Raw genomic sequence first — 16,911 nt, forward strand, 5'->3', positions numbered from 1 at the left:
ATTGATACTCATATGGTTCATATTTGGATTTTCTCTCAGTATTTCTAAGTTAATATAATAAACTACAGAGGTTTACAATGGCACTACTGTGGCAATCCCCACAGATATTCGGTCAGTTAACGTCCTACTTGTTGCGTTTTATTCTGCCTCAAGTGGAGTGAATTCTATGTACCAACTGTGGGTTGGTGCTCAGCATTAATAGGAACTATAGCAAAAAGGAAGTGGATAGAGATCCACTGACAGAATGCAGGTAGCACTCTATGCCTAGGCTGAAAGGCGTACGATCCGGATATAGTTAAAACATAACTTTTATTAATAAATTGGTTAAAATACGCATGAACATACAAACATTTATTAAAATAACCACTCTGTTGTAATATTCTATATAAAGGTGATGGCTATATACTACTAATGTAGGCCTAAGGTATCTGATGCCATCACCTATAGAAATATAATAATGTAAATTTAGTAAATTGGGGGACTCCTACTGGTCACCTAAAATCAAGTAGGTATGGTATACGGGGACAGAGTTTGTCTACTAGTGTTACGTATATCAAATATATATTATTGTGATAGTGCTCAGTCTGAACTCAATTCCCCAACATGTATATGCCTGTTAGTAATATGGTATACACACTAACTTACACAGTGGGTCTTACAGAAAAACCAATACTTAGTATTGTAGTAGATTAAATATTCCTAACTGGTAATTCTGTGAGTTTAGGATGCCCTGGTATCAGACATCTTAAGTGAATGAGTATATGTATTGGCACCTGTACCATTCAGTAAAGATTAGATATTATGATTCACTGTGAATTGTCGTGTGTGTTTTGATTGTATTAGCTTCCTAAGTGAATACATTCAATAGGTGACCATTTGGTTCATTTTGAATGGATAAAAAACATTGTTCCAGTTGGTAGGAGTTGTCAAGGTTAGATTAATTCAATATCTGTGGTGTTGTGTGAGTGAGAGAATCTGGAAAAATTGTATTTCAGTTGTACCTTCTAAATAAACGGTACTTAGTAATATGGAGTCTCATCACTTGCCAGAATTGCAATATAAGTCTGTGTTGCACATAGTTGATTCTGCTTAATACCCACTTTTTTCGATCATATAATGTATTCCTGTTTATGTACACAGGTTATAGGTTTGAATCTTTATTACACAGGGTTAATTCTGTTTGACATTCACTTAGATTCCTCGATCATATCATATTTTCCTGTTTATGAACACAGGTTATAGGTTTTATATCAATGAGTTCAATCCACTAACTGGGTTGGTACTGACATGGGAGAAGTCCCTGTAATCTATGTGCGCCGGTTATAGATTTTATATCAATAGATCATATATGTTAATTTTGTAAGATACCTATATAGGAGAATCCCTTATATTCTAGTCGTTCTCAGAGACACGGAACTACTGGTGTGCTTTATTTTGTGTAATCACAATATCTGTCAGTATCAATCTGTCAGTCTCTGTAGTTAAAGCGCTACAACTTTATGATACGTTTAATACTTAAATATTCACCTATTGCCATCTATAATCCAAATTCTAAGTAGTGAGATATAATTGCTTACAATATTGTCATAAACCTCTTAGTAGAAACTTATATCTATATTGCTTATGAGTCAACTACGGTTTAGGATTACTTGAGTTCAACTATGTGGTTAGATAGATTCACTTTAAAGAGCGTCGGTATATCTAAATGGGTATAGCAGATATTTAACGGTATTCTATCAGGTAAGAATAATATAGAATACCATTCTGTGTAACTGAGAGATTAGTAGTTCTCCCCTTAAATAGAATATTGTATCCTGGTACTAACACAATGTTAAATTCCAGTACTTTAGGAATGCTACGTTGACTAATAATATCGTTTCTTTGTAATATTTTGTACTTAGTTATATATCTCTTTAGGTATATTATAGATTGTCACGTCTCTCTGCCTAGCTAGACAATGTGATACCGCTGATTGCAGTTTTTTCTAGTAATCAATCCTTGATTCTTGCTGATGTGTTTCTTGCTGATGCCATAACAAAATCAGCAAGAAACACATCAGCAAGAAACAAGGATTGATTACTAGAAAAAAGCCTATATATAATAATGCATATAAAGCATAATTAGGAAACTTTTAAAAGTATAGAGTTGAGAAAGAATTGAATATACATTGAACATAAATAACCGTACATGATCGGTGAGAATTCCTCACCGTCACTAACAGTGGTATATACCACCTTAACGATGGAACCCTTATGATGGACAAGTGGATAACCAATAGATTCTACGAGAGGGCGGAACTTCCGGTTTACGGCGCCTTAAATAAGGTCACTGTCGGGGGCTCGCTGCCTTTGAAAAAGCCCAGTTTGGGCGAAACGCGTCAGCAGTAAGACGCTCTTTTAGAACCACTCTGTTAAAATTTAGTAAACTAACTGATAACCAAAATTCTAGATGTATTAGTTTAATATATCACGCTGGGGTAACTCGTGAAATTACTCGGTCACTACAGCCTGCTACTCATAACGCTGAACCGCAATCAGCGGTCACTACAGCCTGCTACTCATAACGCTGAACTGCAATCAGCGGTATCACATTGTCTAGCTAGGCAGAGAGACGTGACAATCTATAATATACCTAAAGAGATATATAACTAAGTACAAAATATTACAAAGAAACGATATTATTAGTCAACGTAGCATTCCTAAAGTACTGGAATTTAACATTGTGTTAGTACCAGGATACAATATTCTATTTAAGGGGAGAACTACTAATCTCTCAGTTACACAGAACGGTATTCTATATTATACTTACCTGATAGAATACCGTTAAATATCTGCTATACCCATTTAGATATACCGACGCTCTTTAAAGTGAATCTATCTAACCACATAGTTGAACTCAAGTAATCCTAAACCGTAGTTGACTCATAAGCAATATAGATATAAGTTTCTACTAAGAGGTTTATGACAATATTGTAAGCAATTATATCTCACTACTTAGAATTTGGATTATAGATGGCAATAGGTGAATATTTAAGTATTAAACGTATCATAAAGTTGTAGCGCTTTAACTACAGAGACTGACAGATTGATACTGACAGATATTGTGATTACACAAAATAAAGCACACCAGTAGTTCCGTGTCTCTGAGAACGACTAGAATATAAGGGATTCTCCTATATAGGTATCTTACAAAATTAACATATATGATCTATTGATATAAAATCTATAACCGGCGCACATAGATTACAGGGACTTCTCCCATGTCAGTACCAACCCAGTTAGTGGATTGAACTCATTGATATAAAACCTATAACCTGTGTTCATAAACAGGAAAATATGATATGATCGAGGAATCTAAGTGAATGTAAAACAGAATTAACCCTGTGTAATAAAGATTCAAACCTATAACCTGTGTACATAAACAGGAATACATTATATGATCGAAAAAAGTGGGTATTAAGCAGAATCAACTATGTGCAACACAGACTTATATTGCAATTCTGGCAAGTGATGAGACTCCATATTACTAAGTACCGTTTATTTAGAAGGTACAACTGAAATACAATTTTTCCAGATTCTCTCACTCACACAACACCACAGATATTGAATTAATCTAACCTTGACAACTCCTACCAACTGGAACAATGTTTTTTATCCATTCAAAATGAACCAAATGGTCACCTATTGAATGTATTCACTTAGGAAGCTAATACAATCAAAACACACACGACAATTCACAGTGAATCATAATATCTAATCTTTACTGAATGGTACAGGTGCCAATACATATACTCATTCACTTAAGATGTCTGATACCAGGGCATCCTAAACTCACAGAATTACCAGTTAGGAATATTTAATCTACTACAATACTAAGTATTGGTTTTTCTGTAAGACCCACTGAGTAAGATAGTGTGTATACCATATTACTAACAGGCATATACATGTTGGGGAATTGAGTTCAGACTGAGCACTATCACAATAATATATATTTGATATACGTAACACTAGTAGACAAACTCTGTCCCCGTATACCATACCTACTTGATTTTAGGTGACCAGTAGGAGTCCCCCAATTTACTAAATTTACATTATTATATTTCTATAGGTGATGGCATCAGATACCTTAGGCCTACATTAGTAGTATATAGCCATCACCTTTATATAGAATATTACAACAGAGTGGTTATTTTAATAAATGTTTGTATGTTCGTGCGTATTTTAACCAATTTATTAATAAAAGTTATGTTTTAACTATATCCGGATCGTACGCCTTTCAGCCTAGGCATAGAGTGCTACCTGCATTCTGTCAGTGGATCTCTATCCACTTCCTTTTTGCTAAGTTAATATAATGCCTATTATTCAAACATATAAAACATAATTTAAAACATGATTTGAAATTGTCTACTATAGATCCTATATTCGCAAATTTAAAAACATTTTTTTGTAATACTTTATATTTCCACATATTGAATCTAAACATTTCATATCCAATTAATGTCAACAAATCTATAATTGTATATAGGGAAATTGTATGTGTTAAGGTGAATAATGATATATATGTATAAATATGGATGAGCATGATGATCTGAAAGGTATTATAAATATATGTAATTCTCATAGTTAATTATTAGTCCTATTGGTAACATAAAAGTCTTTATTCTACTATAAACGGATTTAGGTCTAGTTCGGAATTCAATCCTTTTGGATATAAAGTGTCCATGTTGTAAATGTATTCAACTTCTTTCTTTAGTATGACTTTCTCAAAATTTCTTCCTCGCCAAGGTTTTTGCACTTTCTTTATGCCCCAATATAGTAAACCTTTTGTGCTATTGTTGTGTACTGACCTGAAGTGTTCATAAAGGTGTGTATCTAGATGGCCCTTCTCTATATTCCATATGTGTTCTCGGATCCTTGTGCGGAGGCCAAATATTGTAATTTGCAACTGCATTGAAGTACATATATGATGTTATATGGTCACTACACCTAATGGTCTCATTGATTTTGACTATGTAATCATTATTTGTTGCTTTCACTTCTTTTTTCTTGTTACTGTGCTTGCATGCTTTGCAGCTATAGAATGGAAAAAATCCTGCTATTCGTTTCCCCTTTAGATCTCTGTCTCCTTTTTTGCTTCCTTGTGTGAACTCGCTAGGGGCTAACACACTTTTCATATTTTTCGCCTTCCTATATATGAAATTTGGGTTTGATGTTAGTTTATTCCCTAGAATAGGATCATCTTGTATCAAATGCCAATGTTTTTTTACAATTTTTTCCATAGCTCTATGATCACTATTATAATTCGTAATAAATTGAACTTTTAGCTTATCTCCCTCATCTTCCTTCCTTTTCCTACTGTTAGTTGGTTGTGTATTTATCTCATATTGATCCCTCCCAGATTGTATTGCTGATCTTACTAATTCTTGATTATAGCCCCTTTCTAAAAATCTCTCCTCTAGAATTTTTATTTGTGTATCATAATCAGTTACCCTTGAACAATTTCTGCTGATTCTTAGACACTGACTTTTCGGGATATTATTTATCCACCTAGAGAGGTGGCAACTTTCAGAATGGATGTATCCATTTGCATCGACTTTTTTTAAGTGATTTTTTGTATATAGAGTTTCATTCTCAATAAAGATATCTAAATCCAGAAACGTTATAGTCTCTAATCTCATATGTAAATTTCAATCCATCATTATTTAAATTCATGTCCTCAAACATTTTTATTAAACCTTGTTCGTCTCCTCGCCATACTATCAATACATCATCTATATACCGCTTGAAGAGCACGAGACTCGCGCCCAGATCATGTGACTCTAGGAATCTTTGTTCCCAAAGTCCCATGAAAAGATTTGCATAACTGGGCGCGAATCTCGTGCCCATCGCCGTACCTTTCGTTTGCGTGTATACTTTATTATTAAAGACGAATATGTTATTAGTTAATATAAATTCTATTCCCTTTAATATAAAACTCTTTTGGTTTTGGGGCATGGTGTTGTCAGCATCCAAAAAATATTTTACTGCTTCGAGGCCTTTACTATGTAAGATACTTGTATATAAAGCTGTGACGTCACATGTTGCTAGCCTGTAACTGTCACACCATACGAGATTATTTAGAAGGGATAACGCATCACTTGTATCTTTAAGATAGGTAGGTAATGTTTTTACATATTTTTGTAACAAAATATCAATATACTGGGATAGGTTCGCTGTCAATGAACCTATCCCAGATATGATAGGCCTGCCAGGAGGGGCTGTTAAATGCTTGTGGATCTTAGGCAAAAAATAAAAGATTGCCATTTTAGGATATTCCTGGTTTATAAAATTAAATTCTTTAGCTGTTAATATATTTTCATTTTTTGCCTCAATTAGTAACGATTTTAGCTTTCCTGCTGTCTTATTTAATGGGTTTAATTTCAATTCTTGGTATGTGGTTTTATCACTAAGTATCCTATTCGCTTCTTCCAAATAGTACTCAGTATCCATTACCACTATTCCCCCGCTCTTATCGGCAGGTTTTATCATTATATTTTTGTTATTTTTTAAATTGTCTAATGTTTGTTTCTCATCTTTATTTAGATTATGTTTTGTTTTTAGTTCATTGTGTCTAAATTTTGCTAGATCTTTCTGTAGCATTTTTTCAAAAATTTCAATGTGGCTTCCTTTCTCATGAATTGGATAAAATGAAGATTTGGGTTTCAAAGTGGTATGTATAATACTCGGTATTGTCTCAACATTGTTTGTGGGAGTACAGTTAATTCTTGTCTCAACTATGTTCCTTTCCACTGGATTTCTCAAAAAATACCTCTTTAATGTTAATCTACGGATAAACTGGTTTATGTGGATATGAGTTTCGAATTTATTTAATCTTTGTGTGGGTGCAAAAGTTAGGCCTTTTTTGAGAACCTTTTTTTCATTTCTGGACAATTCCATTTTACTAATATTAAAAATTCCCTTATCATCTACCTCCATCTTTTTAGTTCTTGTTCGTATTCCTCCCCTGGTTCCTCTATATTTCTTTTTCTCTCTAACCGGGGGGTTTTGGACACTAGGCCCAGCCCTAAAAAATCGGCCGATGTTCCTTGGAGTGGGGAATTAGGGGTATCATTATTTGTATCTGCTATTTTTTGTCCCTGGTCTTTTGGATGTGTATACCTATTATTTGAAGGAACTCTCCAATCTTTCATTTTTTTGTAATTTGCAAATGATTCGTATCCGTTATCAAAATGAGTTTGTCTAAACCACCCTCTTGGTTCCCTATTGTCTCTCATCTGATTTGAATTGTTTTGTTCTCTATTATACCTACTTCTATAATCATTGGGATGCGTATTCCAGTTACGTGCATCATAGTTACTTTTATAACTGTTATAGTTAGTTCTATTTCCATTCCCATTTTGTTCATAATTGTTCCTGAAATTATTTCTAGGAAAATAATTTCTTCTATAATTTGGTCTAGAATCATTCCAATTGGAATTATCTCCATTATAATTTCCATTAAAATTTCTCCTTTCTATACTATTATCCCCGTGCCAATTAGTGTTGCGGTATGTGTGATATTGTTCTCGATAAGGTTCCTGATAGTGATTTAATCCTCCACCTCCTGATTGTGTAGTGTTATTTACATTCTTCTTTTTTTGTTTGTGTTTTTTTGATACAATAGTCCAGGTAGTGTCGACAGTGTTTGTGTTATCTTCCCCTGTATTTATATTAGTGACTTCTGTCATTTCTTTATAATCATTTTGATCTCTTGCCATTTTTTTACTTTTAATAGAGATCAATTCAGTTTTTTTGTTTTTAAGTGTTTCTATAATTTCCATTTGTCTGTCTTTGCAGAATTTGCTGTCTTGGTGATTTTCTAATGCATTATTAATTTCAGTGATTCTAGTGATTTTCTAATTTTCATTATTCACCTTAACTCATAAAATTTCCCTATATACAATTATGGATTTGTTGACATTAATTGGATATGAAATGTTTAGATTCAATATGTGGAAATATAAAGTATTACAAAAAATAGTTTTTAAATTTGCGAATATAGGATCTATAGTAGACAATTTCAAATCATGTTTTAAATTATGTTTTATATGTTTTGTATGTTTGAATAATAGGCATTATATTAACTTCGAAATACTGAGAGAAAATCCAAATATGAACCATATGAGTATCAATCTCATAATACCTACTTAAAGAATTCAGTAACTATTTCATACTACCACCTTAAGTAAACTCACTAATATTATTACGCCTTATAAATCTCCAGGTTTTAAAATGTTGCAATTTGTATGTTAGAGTATGCACTTCACCTTAGACACAAAAGAGGAAATAATATCTAGGAGAATATCAAAAGACAAATAGGTGGAAAAGTAACAAATACACCTTGAACTATCACGACTCCTTTAAACACTCATGTAATGAAGAAAACCCTTAACCAATAGAAATCTAAGGCGGGGTATTTGAATCCGGTAACCAGCTCCTCGAAAGATCAGTCTTGACAAAGCCTACACTAAGGTGAAACGCGTAGACGTGTTTCGAAGGAGCAAACTAAGAGAAAGAAAGTGACAATCTGGAACAGCAAGCAGCCGTGCAGGCTACAACTTACCCGATACTCTGCGCAGAGTTAGAAACCGAATCCAGATTACCAGCATCGACATTGATAAAGAAAGGAGTGCACAAGCAGAAAGGATATCGATATACCGGTAGCGAAGTGGACACCTGGAAAGACCACATCAGTAGTGTCCGTTGTGGATGAGAATCGTGACACTATTACATCAAGGTCAGAGGTGTGAGCGTAATCCGACAGGTCGATATAGGGCCATAAGGACGCCATTCAATCCACGCTGAAAATCGCAAACAGAAGGTGACCGGTAAAGTATACCTGCTTATACTCACAAATCCTGCACTGAACTTTGCAGCACTGAAATTTTATAATTTTATAATGCTACAACTCTTCATATCCAATTACAATTGAGTGTTTTTGGAGTCACCACTCCACTCGCCAACAATTATTAACTTTTTACCAACAACTAATAACTTTTATCCTTGAATTACAAGCACACGAACTTTTCATTTCTTTAAACATATGCATACTAATGCGAAAATCTCACGTCATCAATTGCTGAATTGCTGAGTTCTTTATAAGATAAAAGGTGGAATAATAAACACCGAGAAGTAAGCGATATAAGTTGCAACATTATTGAGTGGACTGCAACATTAATAAGTGATTTGCAACTTTTTTATAGGTGGAGTGCAACAATCTCTAACTAAAGTGTATATAAAATTAAAAGCAATACCTTTCTTCCTTTTTGAAGGTTTAATTTTATTGTCGAGGAGATGGAGACGTCCTCTCCTCTTTTTATACTAATACACCAATTTGCATTGTTGAATGTTTTTTCTATGAACAATTTTTCTTTGAATGTTTTTTTCTTGAATGTTTTTATATGCATGATTAGCATCAGTATAATACGCACATTTATGTATTGACTTGAGAATCTGTAGAAATAAATATCAGCCTATTTTAGAGGTACCCCTGTGTTATCACCTAAACATTGGCTTTTCCCGGCCGAATGTCACAGTCCTTTAGTAGGACGGGTGTTGGAACGCACAGTCTCAATCTCCTTCTTCTCTGTCTTTCAGACTCTGAAGGAGGAGAGATCCATGGGTTCCTCCACTGAGGTAACTGGAGCAGCTGAGGGGGTAGATGATACTGCCGAAACTGGATGAATAGGAGGAGGGGAGGGAAGGACCCTCCTTGTTCTGTCTCTCTCAACTTGTCTCTCCTGAAAGCAAGAGTCCGGACTGATACAAAGCGTTATAAAGTCATCCAAAGAAGAAGGACTATCACGATAAGTGAGTTCATCTTTGATGCGTTCATGCAGACCCTTCCTAAAGGCTGCCTTGGGAGCACTGCCATTCCAAGTGGTTTCAAGTGCCAAGGTGCCAAACTCAATGGCAAATTGTGCCACAGTTTTATTGCCCTGGCGGAGGTCCAGGAGAGAAAATTCTGCAGCAGAGGTAAGGCCAGAAGTCCCAAAGACGGAAGATAATGCAGAAATGAAATCATCAGCATCATGCAGGAGTGGAGTGTTCTGCTCAAAAAGGGGAGATACCCAGGCTAGGGCTTTGTCTTTCAGTAAGGAAATGACCCACGTCATTGCTGCACGCATCCGGACCCGACTCAGCCACTGGCAACGAGCAGGAAAGCAGACGCAGCGCCACTAGCAATGGCTAGAGCAGCGCGGCATGACAGTTTAGGGCTTTTTTTAATTATTATTTCTGCAGTGTAGTGATACCTCCTCAACCCTTCCACCTATTTATTTCAGGGGTTCTTTGTAGTATAGTTGTGCCCCGAACTTCCCCCTCATCACAATTGTTAGTTACTGTGCCCCCCTTTCTATTCCCCTTTTTCCGTAGTGTAGCTTCCCATCCCTCTCTCTTCAAAATTTGGTCTGCAGTGTAGGGCCCCTCCCACTACCATCCTTTAGTTCTAATGACTGTTTTTGCATGGCTCTTCTGTTATTGACCCTTGGCCTGTTTACGGATTATTCTGCTGTCTCTCTTACAGTGTCCTCCTGCTCAAGTGGTTCCAGACACCAAATCAGGTAATTACTTTATTATATTTTATAGCTGCTCAAAAAGACGTTCTACCATCTACAAAATCTAATTCCACCTAGTAGCTAAATCTTGCTTAAAGGGACAGTCTAGTCAAAATGAAACTTTCATGATTCAGATAGGGCATGCAATATTATACAACTTTCCAATTTACTTTTATCATCAAATTTGCTTTGCTCTCTTGCTATTCTTTTTGGAAAGCTAAACCTAGGTAGACTCATATGCTAATGTCTAAGCCATTCTTGACAGTTTTAGACAGTTATACACTGCTAGTTCATATGTGTTTACATTGTGTTCACTCCCGTGGAGTTATTTAAGAGTTAGCACTGATTGGCTAAAATGTATGTGTGTCAAAAGAACTGCGGTAAGGGGGCAGTCTGCAGAGGCTTAGATACAAGGTAATCACAGATGTAAAAAGTATATTAATATAACTGCGTTGGTCATGCAAAACTGGGGAATTTGTAATAACGGGATTATCTATCTTTTTAAACAATAACAATTCTGGAGTAGACTGTCCTTTTAATACAGTTCTGGGAAAGCAGTGACTTCCTGCCTAAGGAGACAAGCGGCTTTAACCCTGTGGTGGAAGTAGCCTGTAATCTTTCTACATTACTGAAGTGCAACTGCTACCTTTAGAATTATCGTTTAGGATAGCAGCCTTTACAAGCAGGTTGAACAGTGCACACCTACAAAGTCACCCTCATGGAGAGATTTCACCATATTGTCTTCTTCATTGGTGACTACAAAGCCCATTTCCACCTTGATGCATGCCTGCTCTCCTACCCACTGTGCCATCATTCTCCTAATATCCTGCAATATATTGTCAGTGGTATGCTGCTCTGCATGGAGAAGGAATGATCTGTACTACTGCTTATTTACTGGCCCGCTGCTGCCTTGACGAGATCAGTCTGTTGTTGTATTACCAGTAGCACTAGCCACATCCTTATCAGACACGCTAGGCTGCAACCAATGTGCCATCAAGGAGAGGAAGGCATGATGGCCACTAGGATCACTCCATAAGTTGGTGGTAAAGTGCGCAAACTACTCAGCAGCCTTTGCAAATCCTCCTTCAACACTGAAATGCAGAAACAGAAGAGTTATTAGACTAAAGTCCTACTGAAAGTGCTGTTCAAAGAAAGGTGAACCAGGAAGAACTTGACTATGAGCCTGAGGAGATGTGGGGAAGGAAGAGATCCACCACATAGTCCGTGCGTGACGGGCAGCAGTACAACTTCCTCACCGCTTTTAGGCTAGAAGTCTCCTTCTGTATTGTTTCCCTCTCCTTCGCCACCATCATCCCCTGTTGTAGAGCAGCCAGTTCCTACAACAGCCTCACCCACTACCCATGTTGTCAGTTCCACTAGTAGTGCAATCTCTGTCAGTACTAGAATCACTGGCAGTTCCAGGGAGGGCTGATAGACTTAGCAGTGCCACATCTAAAACTACTGACAAGGAGACCTCAACAGTGGTAGAAGAGCAGGCAGAGCCATTAACTGCTTTATGCTGTTTAAAGGTGTGGGACCACTTTTTTAGCATCAGTGATGGCCACTTTGCAAATTGTGTGGCAAAGAAGTAAGCTGTGGGAGAATGTTGGGTTATCTCACCAGTTCCAGGATGAACAAACATCTCTGCATACACCACAAGGCTGTGTTATTGAGGGATGAAGGCAGACCAGCAGCAGTAACAGCGAAACAATTTCCTTATCACAGCCGGCAACGCTACCTACTAGGAGCAGCACTACCAGCAGTAGTCAGGACAGGGGACAAAGTATTGATGGCAGTCAACAATGTCGGGTTCAACCTTCAACATCACAAGAACGTGTTCACACAATATGATTTTAGGGGTTTCCCTTTAGGGGGATGTCCAGGCAACAGTTGAGAAAATAACTCATCTTATAGGTCTGCTTGTAGCTGTTGGTGGTTGCTCCCCACTACCACCTCCCTTCGCACAGCGCTTTCATCAGGAGCGTAATCCCCTCACTTTACCATTCCTGTATTGCATTGTTGAAGTAGGAGTTAGTGAATGCTGCTGGACAGTCGGTCCACTTTACCAATTACTTATGGAGTGCTCCTAGTGGTCATAATGCCTTCTCCCTGATGGCATACTGGTGGCAGCCCAGGGCATGTGATAAAGATTATGGTAGAGTTACTGCTGGTGTAGTGGCAGACAGCTCCAGTCAGGAAAGGAGAGGGTTGGTGAGTCAGCAGTGGTACTGACCATTCCTCCTCCATTTGGAGGTGTTGAATGAGCAGTATACCGCTGACAATATATTGAAGGCTCTTAAGATAATGGTGGCACAGTGGGTAAGAGATCTGACCGGCACCAACATGGAAATGGGCTTTGTAATAACCAATGGAACACCCAATATTACAAAGGCTCTCTGTGAGGGTGACTTTATCAGTGTGCATTGTTCAAGGAACTCTAGGTACATATTTGTCCTCATTTTCCCTTGGAGGTGTATTTTTTATGCTTATGTACTGTGTGGCCTACCTAGTTCAGTAACTATGCTGCCACTCCTGCTCCCGCCCTTCCTTGTCTGTGGTGGTCATCATCAGTTAATTTAAAAAATCATGGCAAACTGTTGGCCGCTGTGTCACAGGAACTCTATGCACATGCTTGTCCTCCTCCTCCCTTGGAGGTGATATTGAGGTTTATATACTGTAAGCCTACCTAGTTCAGTAAGTCTGCTGTTGCCTCTCCTGCCCTTCCTGCTCTGTGGTCGCCATCATCCTTCAATGCTAAATCCTTAGGTAACTGCTGGCCGCTGTGCCCAAGGGATTCTAGACACGTGTTTGTCCTCCTCATCCCTTTGAGGTGTATTTTGGGGGTTTTGTGTACCAGAGGCCTACCTAGTTCAGTAACTGATTGTTGCCACCTCTACTTCTCCTACCCTTCCTGCTCAGTAGTGGTCATCATCAGTTAAAGTAAAAAATTGTACCAAACTGTTAACTGCTGTGTCCAAGGGTCTCTAAGCATGTTTTTGTCCTCTCTTGGTGGTGTATTTTTGAGGTTTGTGTACCGGAGTCATACCTAGTTCAGTAACTGCTGCTTATGCACATGTCTAGTGGCATTGTTTCCCAGACTTGCAATGCTTGACTTATCTGTAAACTAACCCTGTGTTTCCAACTCAGCCAGCTGATTATGTCTGACTGCTCTAATTAAAACTTGACTCATTGCTTATCTTTACTTCACTCCTGATTACACATCTGCCTGCTGATTAGTTTTGATTTTTCTGTCTATGCTGACCATGATTCCGTGTTGACTTTTTATTAACCTGATGTGTATATAGCCCAGTCTGACTCGAGATCAAGTCTCATGCCTTCTAATGCAAACCATACAAGAGATAAGCTGGAAGTACACAGCATATCTTAAAAGCCCTAATTTTAAATAAAAATCTAACCCTGATTCAAAACTCTAGCATCTGCGTCAATGACTGCATTTATTAAGCAGCGGGTGCTGCTTTGGAACCCCATAATTAATGGTCCGTCTGAAACAGAGGTTAAAAAGCAGCAGTTGTAAGAACACGGCTCCTTAACTTGTCCGCCACCTTAGACTGAAATCATCCCGATCGGCCGCCAGTGAGCAGGGAGCAGCATTGCACAAGAAATGCTTGTGCAATGTTAAATGCTGACAGCGTATTTAGCGAGGCGAATCATGTCTGCTCGACTGCTAAATCTACCACTAAGAGTCAATTGCAATATTTAAGCTGCCGATCTTAACCTGCCAAATAAGCATTTTGCACCACCTAGAGTGGGATATAAATGTGGCTGTAATTTGAGAGACCTTCTTGTTAATATGGACCTTATTGTGAGCTACAATAAACAAAATTCCATTCAAAGAAAAAAAGGGTTGTTTTCGATTTTTTTTTTTTTATTACAACCAAATATTTTCATCACCCACATACCAACTGACAATATTGTATACAGCATTACCTGACATGTACTATCTCCATCATTGGTCTAGATTATGAGTGGAGCACAATAGTTTGTGCGCGGGCGATATCATGTTTTCTAGGCCGTTTGTGCACGGGTTAAATTCCACTCATATTACAAGTTGAAAATAAATGCGTAAGCCCAATCTTGGTTTACGCTACAATGATTACCACAACCTTAAGAGCTCTAGTTAACTGTTACACTTAAATAAAAAGTTGCAGAAAACGCATCAAAAATACCTTTAAAAGTACAGTTACACTCTAATAAAAATACATAAGATATATATTTAAATATTTCGTTAAGAATAAATAGAGAACTTATTCTGCTATGTGCAGAACCTTGGATTATGAAATATGCTATATTATCTTCTTATGTTGCACTTTTAAATAACCGTGATCGTGTTTGCGCAACTTGTGGGTGTTTTTTTTAAAACTTTTTCAGCTCCATTGAAGCCTATCGGGGGAAATGTTCTACGTATTTCTAACTAGATAGTCCTATATATATATATATATCTGTGTGTGTGTATATAGATAGAGCTATAGATCTATATTTTTCCAAAAACATTAATATATATGTAGAATTATGTATTTATTAATAAAAAGAACCTATTCTGGTATGTGAAGAACATTGGAATGTGAATTTTTAATATCTTCATGTCGGGTAAGCACACTTGAGAATATGCGATTGGGATTATGCGCAAGTATGGCATTTTCCCCCCACTTTTTTTTGCTCCATTGAGCAAAAACGTAATCACGATATTCGAAGTTCGACTGTATTGCGCACATTGGGTTAGTGAATGAGTGAAAACTTTTTTACTTTCAACTTGTAATATGTGCACTACTCGAAGCATGCAAAAACCTTATTTCTAGTGGAGTTATAGCAGGAGAATTAAATACCGCCCTAAGTAGGGTTGTGACTCATTTCCATAGTAGATGGCTAATTCAGGGTCAGCCATCTGACAAACCATAAACACTGCGTATTTAGGTTAACCAGTGGCTAAGCATTTTTTAGGACAGAGAAACCCCATATCATCATTACACACAATTATCATTAATCATGTCCCAAAGTTAACTTGAGTGGGAGATTGTCACAAATTGCTATTGAGGAGAGCACATTGAATTTTCCGATTGAACACTATACTCATGATGTTTCTGTCGATGACTGCTTCAATTATTGCAATATATGAGTATATATACAGAATTTAGCTTCCCTGTCCTTGAGGATGTGCTATATAGCCAGTGGACCTATCCATAAAGTGACACAGGGGCTATCTGGTTATCCATAGAGAACAACTGTGAGGGAGCGATAAGTCCCCTACTCGGGTTTGCTTGTCACTTGAAGGAAAAGACATTCCTCTATCACCTTATGCTACAAACTTGGAACTGCTAACGTGACGTTCTGCTCTATTATCATGTTTTATTATTTTTTGTTTATTTTTCTATTAATCTCCACATTGTCTCAGATGTTGTTATGAATGTATATCAAGACATCTAAATGAGATATGGATACATAATTGTAACATCTGGTGTTTTGGTACAATTTAGTTGATTTTTCTATCATAAATATATCTTATTGTCAACAACGAGAGGCATTGTAAACTTTATCCAACATTAGGTTCGTTGTTTCTCTCTCTCCTTGACTTCTGAACTTTTTTTTCTAGTCTGTGGGGCAATAGCTATCTTTGATATATATCTGTAACTATTTACATATATGCCTTTTGCACTTCTACAAATACATTGAATATGGTAGCTCATGAACGTCATGTCCATTTTATTGAGCCTTTTAAATTAACCCCTTTCCTGCTAAGCATTTTCTAGGCCCAGCAGATTCAGAATATACCATTTATTATTTTTTATTTCTATTACATTTTATGTGAGAATGCAGCTATAAAAACGCTGAAAAATTTACATTGTTTTAGTAAACAACAATGAAAATAGCCAGGTGACTAATGTTGCTACTATGATCACCTTACTAAATTGTTTTTTAGGGTATCCAAATTTGAAAGATGCATTCTTTTGGGGGTTGTAATAAAAACTAGAGGGTCCTATTTGTGCCAGAGTTGGCAAAAAGCAAATTTTGCCAGATTGTCACCACAGTGATCACCTGGCTATACAGACAAAATGTACATAGTTTTTATAAAAATGGACTTGTTGACTATATAAAAAAAATGGGGGTCTTTGCACAGAGTTTTTTTGTGTCACTAAAAGTCCCCTCCACATCTAAACACCATGTTCTGAATTTAATTTTGTTTTTTCTTACTTCTGGAGGACTTAGTGCTTATCAATACCACCACCATTTGAAAGAGAAGGTGATTTGCATTCAAATATGAGGGGTCTTGAACATCTGTAGGAAACAGCTTCTGATCACCC

Source organism: Bombina bombina, chromosome 5 (assembly GCF_027579735.1).
Source record: "Bombina bombina isolate aBomBom1 chromosome 5, aBomBom1.pri, whole genome shotgun sequence".
Classification (NCBI taxonomy): domain Eukaryota; kingdom Metazoa; phylum Chordata; class Amphibia; order Anura; family Bombinatoridae; genus Bombina; species Bombina bombina.